This window comes from Dendropsophus ebraccatus, chromosome 9, assembly GCF_027789765.1.
Source record: "Dendropsophus ebraccatus isolate aDenEbr1 chromosome 9, aDenEbr1.pat, whole genome shotgun sequence".
Classification (NCBI taxonomy): domain Eukaryota; kingdom Metazoa; phylum Chordata; class Amphibia; order Anura; family Hylidae; genus Dendropsophus; species Dendropsophus ebraccatus.
In genome coordinates this window covers 112869317-112883577 of record NC_091462.1, presented here as the reverse complement: position 1 = coordinate 112883577, position 14261 = coordinate 112869317, and the positions used below count along the sequence as shown (strand labels likewise).

Genomic DNA, 14261 nt, shown 5'->3' with positions numbered 1-14261 from the left:
GATGACATCATCCGAGTATATTGCAGAGTCCTGAGGTCCTGTGTGTCGGCCATGTGTTACATTGTGCTCTGATGTTTGCAGGCCGCTCCTCCTGACTGTTTCTCATGGAGCCCGGATAGCTCAGTCGGTAGAGCATCAGACTTTTAATCTGAGGGTCCAGGGTTCAAGTCCCTGTTCGGGCGGCTCCAAAATCTTTTGGCCTTTTATTTTCTGGGCTTGTCAGGATCTTCATTATTGCGCCATTTTACCGATTTCTGCGTTTTAGTCACGGTAACACGTTGCAATCTCAGCTAAACATCTGTTATAGCACATGTGAGGGCGTCCGTCATTGGTTGTGAAGAGCACAGACGACCAGCAGGTGGCGCTGAAGAGAAGCGAATGGATTGCGTACATTACAGTGGGAGAGTGATGAGCACAGGCGGGCAGCAGGTGGCGCTGGAGAGAAGAGTCTATGGATTGCGTACATTACAGTGGGAGAGTGATGAGCACAGGCGGGCAGCAGGTGGCGCTGGAGAGAAGAGTATGGATTGCGTACATTACAGTGGGAGAGTGATGAGCACAGGCGGGCAGCAGGTGGCGCTGGAGAGAAGAGTCTATGGATTGCGTACATTACAGTGTCAGAGTGATGAGCACAGGCGGGCAGCAGGTGGCGCTGGAGAGAAGAGTCTATGGATTGCGTACATTACAGTGGGAGAGTGATGAGCACAGGCGGGCAGCAGGTGGCGCTGGAGGAGTGACAGTATAATGTGTGACTGTAGGAAGGATAATGACTGATGTGTTCTGCAGGCAATGGGGGGCTGGGGAGGGGGCATGTGAGGGGGCATTGATAGGTGATAGAAGCAGATGGGACATTACTGACAGGGGTGACTGGTGAGGGAGCAATGATTCTGCAAGCGTCACACAGCTCAGTCACATTGTACAGGGATCAACTCCCCCCCCCCCCCCCCCCCCCCCTGCATCGGTCAGAGACGCTTCCCATCCCCATAGTGTATACAGCATGCTATATACTTATTATTACTTATTTATAAAGTGCCCTTAATTCCAGAGCGCTATACAATAGATAGGGGTAACAAGCAGAAACAATACAAGATCAGAAAACATTACATGAAGGCAAAAGACAGGCTGGTACATGGGGGAAGAGGAGCCTGTCCCCCATGGCTTACATAGGGAGAGGGGACCCTGCCCCCGAGGGCTTACATAGGGAAAGAGGACCCTGCCCACGAGGGCTTACATAGGGAGAGAGGACCCTGCACACGAGGGCTTACATAGGGAGAGAGGACCCTGCCCGCGAGGGCTTACATAGGGAGAGAGTACCCTGCCCCCAAGGGCTTACATAGGGAGAGAGGACCCTGCCCATGAGGGCTTACATAGGGAGAGAGGACCCTGCCCCTGAGGGCTTACATAGGGAGAGAGGACCCTGCCCCCGAGAGCTTATATAGGGAGAGAGGACCCTGCCCCCGAGGGCTTACATAGGGAGAGAGGACCCTGCCCCCGAGGGCTTACATAGGGAGAGAGGACCCTGCCCCCGAGGGCTTACATAGGGAGAGAGAGGACCCTGCCCCGAGGGCTTGCATAGGGAGAGAGGACCCTGCCCCCAAGGGCTTACATAGGGAGACAGGACCCTGTCCCCCATGGCTTACATAGGGAGAGGGGACCCTGCCCCCGAGGGCTTACATAGGGAAAGAGGACCCTGCCCACGAGGGCTTACATAGGGAGAGAGGACCCTGCACACGAGGGCTTACATAGGGAGAGAGGACCCTGCCCGCGAGGGCTTACATAGGGAGAGAGTACCCTGCCCCCAAGGGCTTACATAGGGAGAGAGGAGCCTGCCCATGAGGGCTTACATAGGGAGAGAGGACCCTGCCCCCAAGGGCTTATATAGGGAGAGAGGACCCTGCCCCTGAGGGCTTACATAGGGAGAGAGGACCCTGCCCCCGAGAGCTTATATAGGGAGAGAGGACCCTGCCCCCGAGGGCTTACATAGGGAGAGAGGACCCTGCCCCCGAGGGCTTACATAGGGAGAGAGGACCCTGCCCCCGAGGGCTTACATAGGGAGAGAGAGGACCCTGCCCCGAGGGCTTGCATAGGGAGAGAGGACCCTGCCCCCAAGGGCTTACATAGGGAAAGAGGACCCTGCCCCGAGGGCTTACATAGGGAGAGAGGACCCTGCCCGCGAGGGCTTACATAGGGAGAGAGGACACTGCCCCCGAGGGCTTACATAGAGAGAGAGGACACTGCCCCCGAGGGCTTACATAGGGAGAGAGGACCCTGCCCCCGAGGGCTTACATAGGGAGAGAGGACACTGCCCCCGAGGGCTTACATAGGGAGAGAGGACCCTGCCCCCGAGGGCTTGCATAGGGAAAGAGGACCCTGCCCTCGAGGGCTTACATAGGGAGAGAGGACCCTGCCCCCGAGGGCTTGCATAGGGAAAGAGGACCCTGCCCCCGAGGGCTTACATAGGGAGAGAGGACCCTGCCCCCGAGGGCTTACATAGGGAGAGAGGACACTGCCCCCGAGGGCTTACATAGGGAGAGAGGACCCTGCCCCCGAGGGCTTGCATAGGGAAAGAGGACCCTGCCCTCGAGGGCTTACATAGGGAGAGAGGACCCTGCCCCCGAGGGCTTGCATAGGGAAAGAGGACCCTGCCCTCGAGGGCTTACATAGGGAGAGAGGACCCTGCCCCCGAGGGCTTGCATAGGGAAAGAGGACCCTGCCCCCGAGGGCTTGCATAGGGAAAGAGGACCCTGCCCCTGAGGGCTTACATAGGGAGAGAGGTTCCTGCCCTCGAGGGCTTACATAGGGAGAGAGGACCCTGCCCCCGTGGGCTTACAATCTATAGGGTACGGGGAGAGAGACAGGAGGCTTCATAGTGCCTCCTGTGGTTGTGGGCGCCACATTTCCACCTGGATTAGGACACCTCATTGTTACTGTGAGACTCCTCTATACTTGTGGGGGATCTGTAGGGTCATACACCATGACAGTCAGTGGGGTCCATCATACACCATGACAGCGGGGCCCATCATACACCATGACAGTCAGGGGGGCTCATCATACACCATGACAGTCAGGGGGGCTCATCATACACCATGAGAGTCAGCGGGGTCCATCATACACCATGAGAGTCAGCGAGGTCCATCATACACCATGACAGTCAGCGGGACCATCATACACCATGACAGTCAGGGGGACTCATCATACACCATGACAGTCAGCAGGACCCATCATACACCATGACAGTCTTTCTTCCTCTCCTGTGATGGTGCAGGATAGTAGTGAATTACGCGGCCACCAAATGTTACCAGACGGTGATCTCCGCCATACATCTCCCAGAATATCCCCATGTACAGCCGCCTCCTCACCTGTCACCCTCCTGACCCCCGGCTGTCAGCTGGCAGGGCAGAGGTGAAGCCTGCGGCCTGGGCTGTAGCCTGAGTGACCTTTCCCTGAAGGACAGGAGGCCGAGCCTGTATATATATATATATATATATATATATATATATATCTATAACTCCTCGGCCGCCGCCTCCCTCTAACATGAATGTATTGATCGCAGATTGTTGGTTATAAATAGAGATTCAATCAGGGAGGTGCAGGAAGCATCTCCCCTGTGCCCGGTAATAGAGGGGCCCCTGAGGGCCACGCCGGAGGACGAGCAATCTCTACAGCAATGTCATTAGCAGGAAGCAGCAGCATTAATGTGTCCCCAGAGCAGCGCTCACAGCCGCCACGGGCACAACAATACACAGACTAACCAGCTCGGCCCTGAAACGTCTTCTGTAACGGATTATTATTATTAACAGCGATAAATGTAGATTATACCAGTAACCTGTCAGACATTTATAGCTGCCGCTCCTATAAGGATTATACAGGTATAATGGTATAGTGTATATTATAGCTGCAGCTCCTATAAGGATTATACAGGTATAATGGTATAGTGTATATTATAGCTGCCGCCCCTATAAGGATTATACACGTATAATGGTATTGTGTATATTATAGCTGCCGCCCCTATAAGGATTATGCAGGTATAATGGTATAATGTATATTATAGCTGCCGCCCCTATAAGGATTATACAGGTATAATGGTATAGTGTATATTATAGCTGCCGCCCCTATAAGGATTATGCAGGTATAATGGTATAGTGTATATTATAGCTGCCGCTTCTATAAGGATTATGCAGGTATAATGGTATAGTGTATATTATAGCTGCCACCCCATACAGTTATAATGATATTGTGTATATTATAGCTGCTGCTTCTATAAGGATTATACAGGTATAATGGTATAATGTATATTATAGCTGCCGCCCCTATAAGGATTATACAGGTATAATGGTATAGTGTATATTATAGCTGCCGCCCCTATAAGGATTATGCAGGTATAATGGTATAGTGTATATTATAGCTGCCGCCCCTATAAGGATTATACAGGTATAATGGTATAGTGTATATTATAGCTGCCACCCCATACAGTTATAATGATATTGTGTATATTATAGCTGCTGCTCTTGTAACAATTATCACTAATGATCTGCGTTTCCAGTCGCACCGTGTGACAATAATGGGGATGGAGACATTTAAAGGGGACATTATAGGAATACTACAATACATTGTTTTCCTGAGCCTGGCTTGGCTGATAACAGAGAATACCAGCTTACCCTCAGATGTGAACTTTTCTTTTCTTTTTTAATAACTGTGATGTTTATTGAAACTTTTAAATTTTAAAACAGACAAAACAATAGGCCAATAAGTAACCGTAGTCAGCAAAAATAAGCTATAAAAAAGCCAGACATTTATTGTGAAGCAACGAAAATACAGCATAAATAGTTATCATAATTTGCAACTACCGTAAAGTAAAATAACCATAACACAGAGACATAACAAAATGGAGGACACAAACTGGGGAGACAAGGGAGGGCAAGGAAAGGGGACAGAGATGGAGGGAAAGTACAGGCCCTAGAGGATGGAAAGTCATCCCATGGGGACCAAGTCAAATCAAAGGTCTCCAGTTTACTATTCCTCGGGGCCGTTAAACGTTCCAAAAAATCTCAACTCTTTCATTCTACTCCTCACATATTCCATGGAGCAAGGAGACTTTTGCCTCCAAGATCTGGCAATTAAAGGGGTTGTCCGGCGATAAAAAATTATTCACAGAATAACAAACATTACAAAGTTATACAACTTTGTAATGTATGTTATGTCTGTGAATGGCCCCCTTCCCCGTGTCCCACCACCCCCACCCGTGTACCCGGAAGTGTGGTGCGCTATACATTACCTGTCACGTGCCGACCACGGTCTCCGATCCTCAGCAGTGACGTCTTCTTCGGGAGCCCAGCGGATCTTCCCGAGTGCCAGCCGCCCTCTGCAGCGTCATCCGAAGATCAGCCGCGATTGGCTGAGCATAACTGTGCTCAGCCAATCGCGGCTGAGCGGCTGATGACGCGGCCACGTCATCAGCTGCGATTGGCTGAGCACAGTTATGCTCAGCCAATCGCGGCTGAGCTTCGGATGACGCTGCAGAGGGCGGCCGGCACTCGGGAAGATCCGCCGGCCTCCCGAAGAAGACGTCACTGCTGACGATCGGAGACCGTGGACGACACGAGATGCGGTGAGTATAATGCACCACACTTCCGGGTCTAGCGTGGGTGGGGGGAAACACGGGGAAGGGGGCCATTCACAGACATAACATACATTACAAAGTTGTATAACTTTGTAATGTGTGTTATTCTCTGAATAATTTTTTATCGCCGGACAACCCCTTTAAAGATTTGGCAGCGGTTAATTATAAGGAGCAATTTAGAAGCTTTTTTACCCAGCGTCTGATGCTGCGTTTACACAAAACGATAATTGGCCCGATCGTACGATTACCGATGTCTGAGTAACGATTTTTTTTTTCAGAACGCTCAGCGTTTAGACGGTACGATAAGCCTATCTCGCACATAGGAAAAATCGGTGAACGACTGTTTACACTGAACGATCTGCGAATTTTTTGCGAACAACGAAAGACGATTTTAGAACATGTAAGATCAAAATGAACAATTTTTCGTTCTATCGTTCGCTGCGTTTACATGTACGATTATTGTTCAAATTTCATCGTTATCGTTCAAATTCGCACAATAATCGTTCTGTGTAAACGCAGCTTGAGGCGTCAGATTTAGGAGACACAGGACCGGATCCAAGGGGGTGGTCTTCTGGAGAACCCTTCCAGAATCACACCTGTCCAGAATCCCCTAATCAGGGGGCACTCCCAAAAGATGGGACACAAGGATCCCGTCACACCCAGACACCGCCAGCATAACAGAGACACGGAGGGATTGAGTTTGTGAAGGAGTTTGGGGGTATGGTACCACATCATCATACTCTTGTAGTTTGTCTCCCTGTAAGTTGTGCAAATGGATGAAGTTGCAGCCCTTTCCCATATAATACTCCAACATTCAGGGGTCTACCCAGAAACACTTCCCACCTGTCCATGTTTATGTGCCTAATCGGCTCATCTCCCACAGGGGAGTTAAAGGGGTTATCCAGCGCTACAAGAACATGGCTACTTTTCCCCCTCTTGTCTCCAGATTGGGTGGGGTTTCAAACTTATGGTGCGTTTACACAGGCAGATTTATCTGACAGATTTTGAAAGCCAAAGCTAGGAATGAATTTGAAAAAAGGAGAAATCTCAGTCTTTCCTTTATGACCCGTTCCCAGTTTAAGGTCTGTTCCTGGCTTTGGCTTCAAAAATCTGTCAGATAAATCTGCCTGTGTAAACGCACCATAAGTTTAATTGAAGTAAATGGAGCCTAAAGGGGTAGGTGAGTGGACTTATCGTCTCGGGCCCGCGTCGGACACCAGGAAGCGTCCGGGAAACGGGGACCAGAGCGCCGCGGGACCCGCCGCTGGAACCAGGGAGGTGAGTGGACGTCGTTTCCTACGTCCCGTTCTTAGGAAAAAAAATGCCCCCCCCCCGCCAGAGTACCCCTTTAATTGCAAACCACACCTGAACTAGAGACAAGAGAGGGGGAAAAGTAGCCATGTTTTTGTAGCGCTGGAGAACCCCTTTAAGAATAGTGTATATAGCCGAAATCATCCCTTTGGTAGATGTACCTGTCCGCACCAGTTGTTCAAACGCAGTCTGCCTGGAAACAGAGACCCCAAATGGGCAGTCATAAGGTGACACACTTCCAAATAAGAAAAGCGCTCCGAAACTGCAAGATCATTCCTATCCACCAATTTCTCAAAGGGGAGCAGCGTCCGAGATAATGGATCCACAATGTCGGCAAACTGAAACATTATCCTTGCACACCAGGCCCGTACCATAGACGACTCAAGCCCCGGAGAAAATTCTGGATACAACAGGAAGGAATTAAGGGGGGAGACCAGGGAGTAAAGCTGAAATCTAGAGGCACAGGTGGCCCAGAGAGACAAAGTTAAAGGGGTTCTTCAGCGCTACGAAAACATGGCCACTTTTCCCCCCTCTCTTGTCTCCAGTTCAGGTGTTGTTTGCAATTAAGCTCCATTTACTTCAATGGAACTGAGTTTGAAACCCCACCCAATCTGGAGTCAAAAGAGGGGGAAAAGTGACCATGTTTTTGTAGCACTGGATAACCCCTTTAAGCGCATGGGACCCAGAAGGGAGAGATGCGAATAGGAGGGAGGGAATTTATGCCACAGAAAGGAGTTAGAGTGAAATGGTGCAAACCATAGTGTTTCAGTCGCTGACTCCTTCTTATAAGCATGATATTTAGACCAGGCCGGGATCTGCTGCAAATGAGCTGCCTAATGGTAATGTAAAAGGTCCGGAATGGCCAGCCCCCCTTGCGTCTTGCTACTCATCATGACTTCATCTTTGGAATACAATGCTGACCAGAGCGCCATATAAATTTGAACATGGCACTTTGCATAGACTTGAGCTCATGCAATGGAACCCTGACCGGCAGAGTCTCGAAGTGATAGAGGAGTTTCGGAAGAGGCAATCTGACCCAATAGGGAAATGTACTGTGAGGAACATTTAGACATTAGGGATTAGCCGAATACAAGGAGGAGTACGTGGGGGTCAAGCAAATGCCTTGTATTTAATGGATATGGCAGTCCATACAATTGGAAGTTGGATTTCAATCTATCCACCGTAGAATCCAGCAAGTTTAGAGGCATTGCTTCTGATTTAGAGGTATTGACCTCATAAACCGACAAGGACCCAAATGTGGTGAGCAAGTTGTGGAGAACAGGCAGAGTAGCGATTGGATCAGACAAAGTAAGAACATCATCTGCAAACAGCAAGATTTTAAATTCTGTGCCTCTGATGGAGACCCCCTTGACGTCAGGGCAATTAATGGCCGCCACCAAAGGCTTTATACTAAGGGCCCTATTACAGCAACAGATTATCTGACAGATTTTTTTGAGCCAAAGCCAGGACCCAAAGAACGAACAGTAATGGCGTAGGTGGGCAACATTGGCGGTACCATTTGAAAGAGGGAACGTATTGGAGATCATATGCAGAAACGTGAGCGCTGCCATTAGTTTGGCATATAACCTCTGCTCAGCAGTCAGGAAGGGACCAAAGAAACCAAAAGATTTCAATGTCTCGAACATAAAGGGCCACCCAATGAGGTCAAATGCCTTCTCAGCATCTAAACTCAGGAGGAAGGCCTGATCCGACTACTGGTTAACTGTATCAATAATATCGCTTTAAGCACCACTGCTTTATGGGCCTCCCATAAAATTATGTGTTTGAAAAGACTGAACCCTCATTCTCGAGAAAGTAGGCTGAAATACCGTTTTTAATAGACTCCTGTGATATCTGATTTTTAAGGAGACTTTCATTCAGGCGCCAATGGCAAACCCTGGTCGGGGCATGTAGGTCTGCCAACTCTATCAGAACAGGGACATGATCTGACCAAGAAATTAGATCAATCCGTGCCCTGCGAAGGAGACAGACCTCAGGGACATTGCCAAAGAAATAGTCTATACAGGAATTTTATGAGAAGGGAAATAAAAAGTGAACGTCTTCTCCGTAGGGTGGTTAATACGCCATAGATCATACAGTTTGTGAAGGCTGAATCGGACAAATCGGAAAACAATATGGCTGTCCCAGCTGTTTTGTTACCCCTAGTCATCTTGACTAATTCAAGGCGGCTCCCCCTGGTAAATCTTGAGAGGAAGAGGCTGCAGAGTTCTGAACAATGTGAACTTTTCAATGGTGTGAATGGACTCGCTCTGACCTTCAAAAGGTTAGAGGGATCCATTTTTACTCCTCCTTCTTCTATTTTTGCTCTTGACCAGGATACATAACCAGTATGTAGTATAGTGACCCCAGTGTGACCAGTATGTAGTATAGTGACCCCAGTGTGACCAGTATGTAGTATAGTGACCCCAGTGTGACCAGTATGTAGTATAGTGACCCCTGTGTGAACAGTATGTAGTATAGTGACCCCAGTGTGACCAGTATGTAGTATTGTGACCCCAGTGTTACCAGTATGTAGTATAGTGACCCCAGTGTGACCAGTATGTAGTATAGTGACCCTAGTGTGACCAGTATGTAGTATAGTGACCCCTGTGTGAACAGTATGTAGTATAGTGACCCCAGTGTGACCAGTATGTAGTATTGTGACCCCAGTGTTACCAGTATGTAGTATAGTGACCCCAGTGTGACCAGTATGTAGTATTGTGACCCCAGTGTGACCAGTATGTAGTATAGTGACCCCAGTGTGACCAGTATGTAGTATAGTGACCCCTGTGTGACCAGTATGTAGTATTGTGACCCCTGTGTGACCAGTATGTAGTATAGTGACCCTAGTGTGACTAGTATGTAGTATTGTGACCCCTGTGTGACCAGTATGTAGTATTGTGACCCCTGTGTGACCAGTATGTAGTATTGTGACCCCTGTGTGACCAGTATATAGTATAGTGACCCCATTGGACCAGTATGTAGTATAGTGACCCCAGTGTGACCAGTATGTAGTATAGTGACCCCAGTGTGACCAGTATGTAGTATAGTGACCCCAGTGTAAGCAGTATGTAGTATAGTGACCCCAGTGTGACCAGTATGTAGTATTGTGACCCCAGTGTTACCAGTATGTAGTATAGTGACCCCAGTGTGACCAGTATGTAGTATTGTGACCCCAGTGTGACCAGTATGTAGTATAGTGACCCCAGTGTGACCAGTATGTAGTATAGTGACCCCTGTGTGACCAGTATGTAGTATTGTGACCCCTGTGTGACCAGTATGTAGTATAGTGACCCTAGTGTGACTAGTATGTAGTATTGTGACCCCTGTGTGACCAGTATGTAGTATTGTGACCCCTGTGTGACCAGTATATAGTATAGTGACCCCATTGGACCAGTATGTAGTATAGTGACCCCAGTGTGACCAGTATGTAGTATAGTGACCCCAGTGTGACCAGTATGTAGTATAGTGACCCCAGTGTGACCAGTATGTAGTATAGTGACCCCAGTGTGACCAGTATGTAGTATAGTGACCCCAGTGTGACCAGTATGTAGTATAGTGACCCCAGTGTAAGCAGTATGTAGTATAGTGACCCTAGTGTGACTAGTATGTAGTATAGTGACCCCAGTGTGACCAGTATGTAGTATAGTGACCCCAGTGTGACCAGTATGTAGTATAGTGACCCCAGTGTAAGCAGTATCTAGTATAGTGACCCCAGTGTAAGCAGTATGTAGTATAGTGACCCCAGTGTGACCAGTATGTAGTATAGTGACCCCAGTGTAAGCAGTATCTAGTATAGTGACCCCAGTGTGACCAGTATGTAGTATAGTGACCCCAGTGTGACCAGTATGTAGTATAGTGACCCCAGTGTAAGCAGTATGTAGTATAGTGACCCCAGTGTGACCAGTATGTAGTATAGTGACCCCAGTGTAAGCAGTATCTAGTATAGTGACCCCAGTGTGACCAGTATGTAGTATAGTGACCCCAGTGTGACCAGTATGTAGTATAGTGACCCCAGTGTGACTAGTATGTAGTATAGTGACCCCAGTGTGACCAGTATGTAGTATAGGGACCCCAGTGTGGCCAGTATGTAGTATAGTGACCCTAGTGTGACCAGTATGTAGTATAGTGACCCCAGTGTGAACAGTATGTAGTATAGTGACCCCAGTGTAACCAGTATGTAGTATAGTGACCCCAGTGTGACCAGTATGTAGTATATTGACCCCAGTGTGACCACTATCTAGTATAGTGACCCCAGTGTAACCAGTATGTAGTATAGTTACCCCAGTGTGACCAGTATGTAGTATAGTGACCCCAGTGTAACCAGTATGTAGTATAGTGACCCCAGTGTAACCAGTATGTAGTATAGTTACCCCAGTGTGACCAGTATGTAGTATAGTGACCCCTGTGTGACCAGTATGTAGTATATTGACCCCAGTGTGACCAGTATGTAGTATAGTGACCCCAGTGTGACCAGTATGTAGTATAGTGACCCCAGTGTGACCAGTATGTAGTATAGTGACCCCAGTGTGACCAGTATGTAGTATAGTGACCCCAGTGTAACCAGTATGTAGTATAGTGACCCCAGTGTGACCAGTATGTAGTATAGTGACCCCAGTGTAACCAGTATGTAGTATAGTGACCCCAGTGTGACCAGTATGTAGTATAGTGACCCCAGTGTAACCAGTATGTAGTATAGCGACCCCAGTGTGACCAGTATGTAGTATAGTGACCCCAGTGTAACCAGTATGTAGTATAGTGACCCCAGTGTGACCAGTATGTAGTATAGTGACCCCAGTGTAACCAGTATGTAGTATAGTGACCCCCGTGTGACTAGTATGTAGTATAGTGACCCCAGTGTGACCAGTATGTAGTATAGTAACCCTATTGTGACCAGTATGTAGTATAGTGACCCCTGTGTGACCAGTATGTAGTATAGGGACCCCAGTGTGGCCAGTATGTAGTATAGTGACCCTAGTGTGACCAGTATGTAGTATAGTGACCCCTGTGTGACCAGTATGTAGTATATTGACCCCAGTGTGACCAGTATGTAGTATATTGACCCCAGTGTGACCAGTATGTAGTATAGTGACCCCAGTGTGACCAGTATGTAGTATAGTGACCCCTGTGTGACCAGTATGTAGTATATTGACCCCAGTGTAACCAGTATGTAGTATAGTGACCCCAGTGTAAGCAGTATGTAGTATAGTGACCCTAGTGTGACCAGTATGTAGTATAGTTACCCCAGTGTGACCAGTATGTAGTATAGTGACCCCAGTGTAACCAGTATGTAGTATAGTGACCCCAGTGTGACCAGTATGTAGTATAGTGACCCCAGTGTGACCAGTATGTAGTATAGTGACCCCAGTGTAAGCAGTATGTAGTATAGTGACCCTAGTGTGACCACTATGTAGTATAGTGACCCTAGTGTGACCAGTATGTAGTATAGTGACCCCAGTGTGACCAGTATGTAGTATAGTGACCCCAGTGTGACCAGTATGTAGTATAGTGACCCCAGTGTGACCAGTATGTAGTATAGTGACCCCAGTGTGACCAGTATGTAGTATAGTGACCCCAGTGTGACCAGTATATAGTATAGTGACCCCAGTGTAAGCAGTATGTAGTATAGTGACCCTAGTGTGACCAGTATGTAGTATAGTGACCCCAGTGTGACCAGTATGTAGTATAGTGACCCCTGTGTGACCAGTATGTAGTATATTGACCCCAGTGTGACCAGTATGTAGTATAGTGACCCCAGTGTGACCAGTATGTAGTATAGTGACCCCAGTGTGACCAGTATGTAGTATAGTGACCCCTGTGTGACCAGTATGTAGTATAGTGACCCCAGTGTGACCAGTATGTAGTATAGTGACCCCAGTGTAACCAGTATGTAGTATAGCGACCCCAGTGTGACCAGTATGTAGTATAGTGACCCCAGTGTAACCAGTATGTAGTATAGTGACCCCAGTGTGACCAGTATGTAGTATAGTGACCCCAGTGTAACCAGTATGTAGTATAGTGACCCCCGTGTGACTAGTATGTAGTATAGTGACCCCAGTGTGACCAGTATGTAGTATAGTAACCCTATTGTGACCAGTATGTAGTATAGTGACCCCTGTGTGACCAGTATGTAGTATAGGGACCCCAGTGTGACCAGTATGTAGTATATTGACCCCAGTGTGACCAGTATGTAGTATAGTGACCCTAGTGTGACCAGTATGTAGTATAGTGACCCCTGTGTGACCAGTATGTAGTATATTGACCCCAGTGTGACCAGTATGTAGTATATTGACCCCAGTGTGACCAGTATGTAGTATAGTGACCCCAGTGTGACCAGTATGTAGTATAGTGACCCCTGTGTGACCAGTATGTAGTATATTGACCCCAGTGTAACCAGTATGTAGTATAGTGACCCCAGTGTAAGCAGTATGTAGTATAGTGACCCTAGTGTGACCAGTATGTAGTATAGTTACCCCAGTGTGACCAGTATGTAGTATAGTGACCCCAGTGTAACCAGTATGTAGTATAGTGACCCCAGTGTGACCAGTATGTAGTATAGTGACCCCAGTGTGACCAGTATGTAGTATAGTGACCCCAGTGTAAGCAGTATGTAGTATAGTGACCCTAGTGTGACCAGTATGTAGTATAGTGACCCTAGTGTGACCAGTATGTAGTATAGTGACCCCAGTGTGACCAGTATGTAGTATAGTGACCCCAGTGTGACCAGTATGTAGTATAGTGACCCCAGTGTGACCAGTATGTAGTATAGTGACCCCCGTGTGACCAGTATGTAGTATAGTGACCCCAGTGTGACCAGTATATAGTATAGTGACCCCAGTGTAAGCAGTATGTAGTATAGTGACCCTAGTGTGACCAGTATGTAGTATAGTGACCCCAGTGTGACCAGTATGTAGTATAGTGACCCCTGTGTGACCAGTATGTAGTATATTGACCCCAGTGTGACCAGTATGTAGTATAGTGACCCCAGTGTGACCAGTATGTAGTATAGTGACCCCAGTGTGACCAGTATGTAGTATAGTGACCCCTGTGTGACCAGTATGTAGTATATTGACCCCAGTGTAAGCAGTATGTAGTATAGTGACCCCAGTGTAAGCAGTATGTAGTATAGTGACCCCATTGGACCAGTATGTAGTATAGTGACCCCAGTGTGACCAGTATGTAGTATATTGACCCCAGTGTAACCAGTATGTAGTATAGTGACCCCAGTGTAAGCAGTATGTAGTATAGTGACCCCTGTGTGACCAGTATATAGTATAGTGACCCTAGTGTAACCAGTATGTAGTATAGTGACCCCAGTGTGACCAGTATG

The 14261-nt window shown here is 47.9% G+C and overlaps 1 non-coding gene across 1 annotated transcript; it reads left to right on the top strand.

The window, feature by feature from the left end:
- The first annotated feature begins 109 nt into the window (after window positions 1-109).
- TRNAK-UUU (transfer RNA lysine (anticodon UUU)) lies at window positions 110-182 on the top strand. Its single transcript has one exon. It is a non-coding gene; the product is annotated as a tRNA-Lys (tRNA).
- Window positions 183-14261: the final 14079 nt, after the last annotated feature.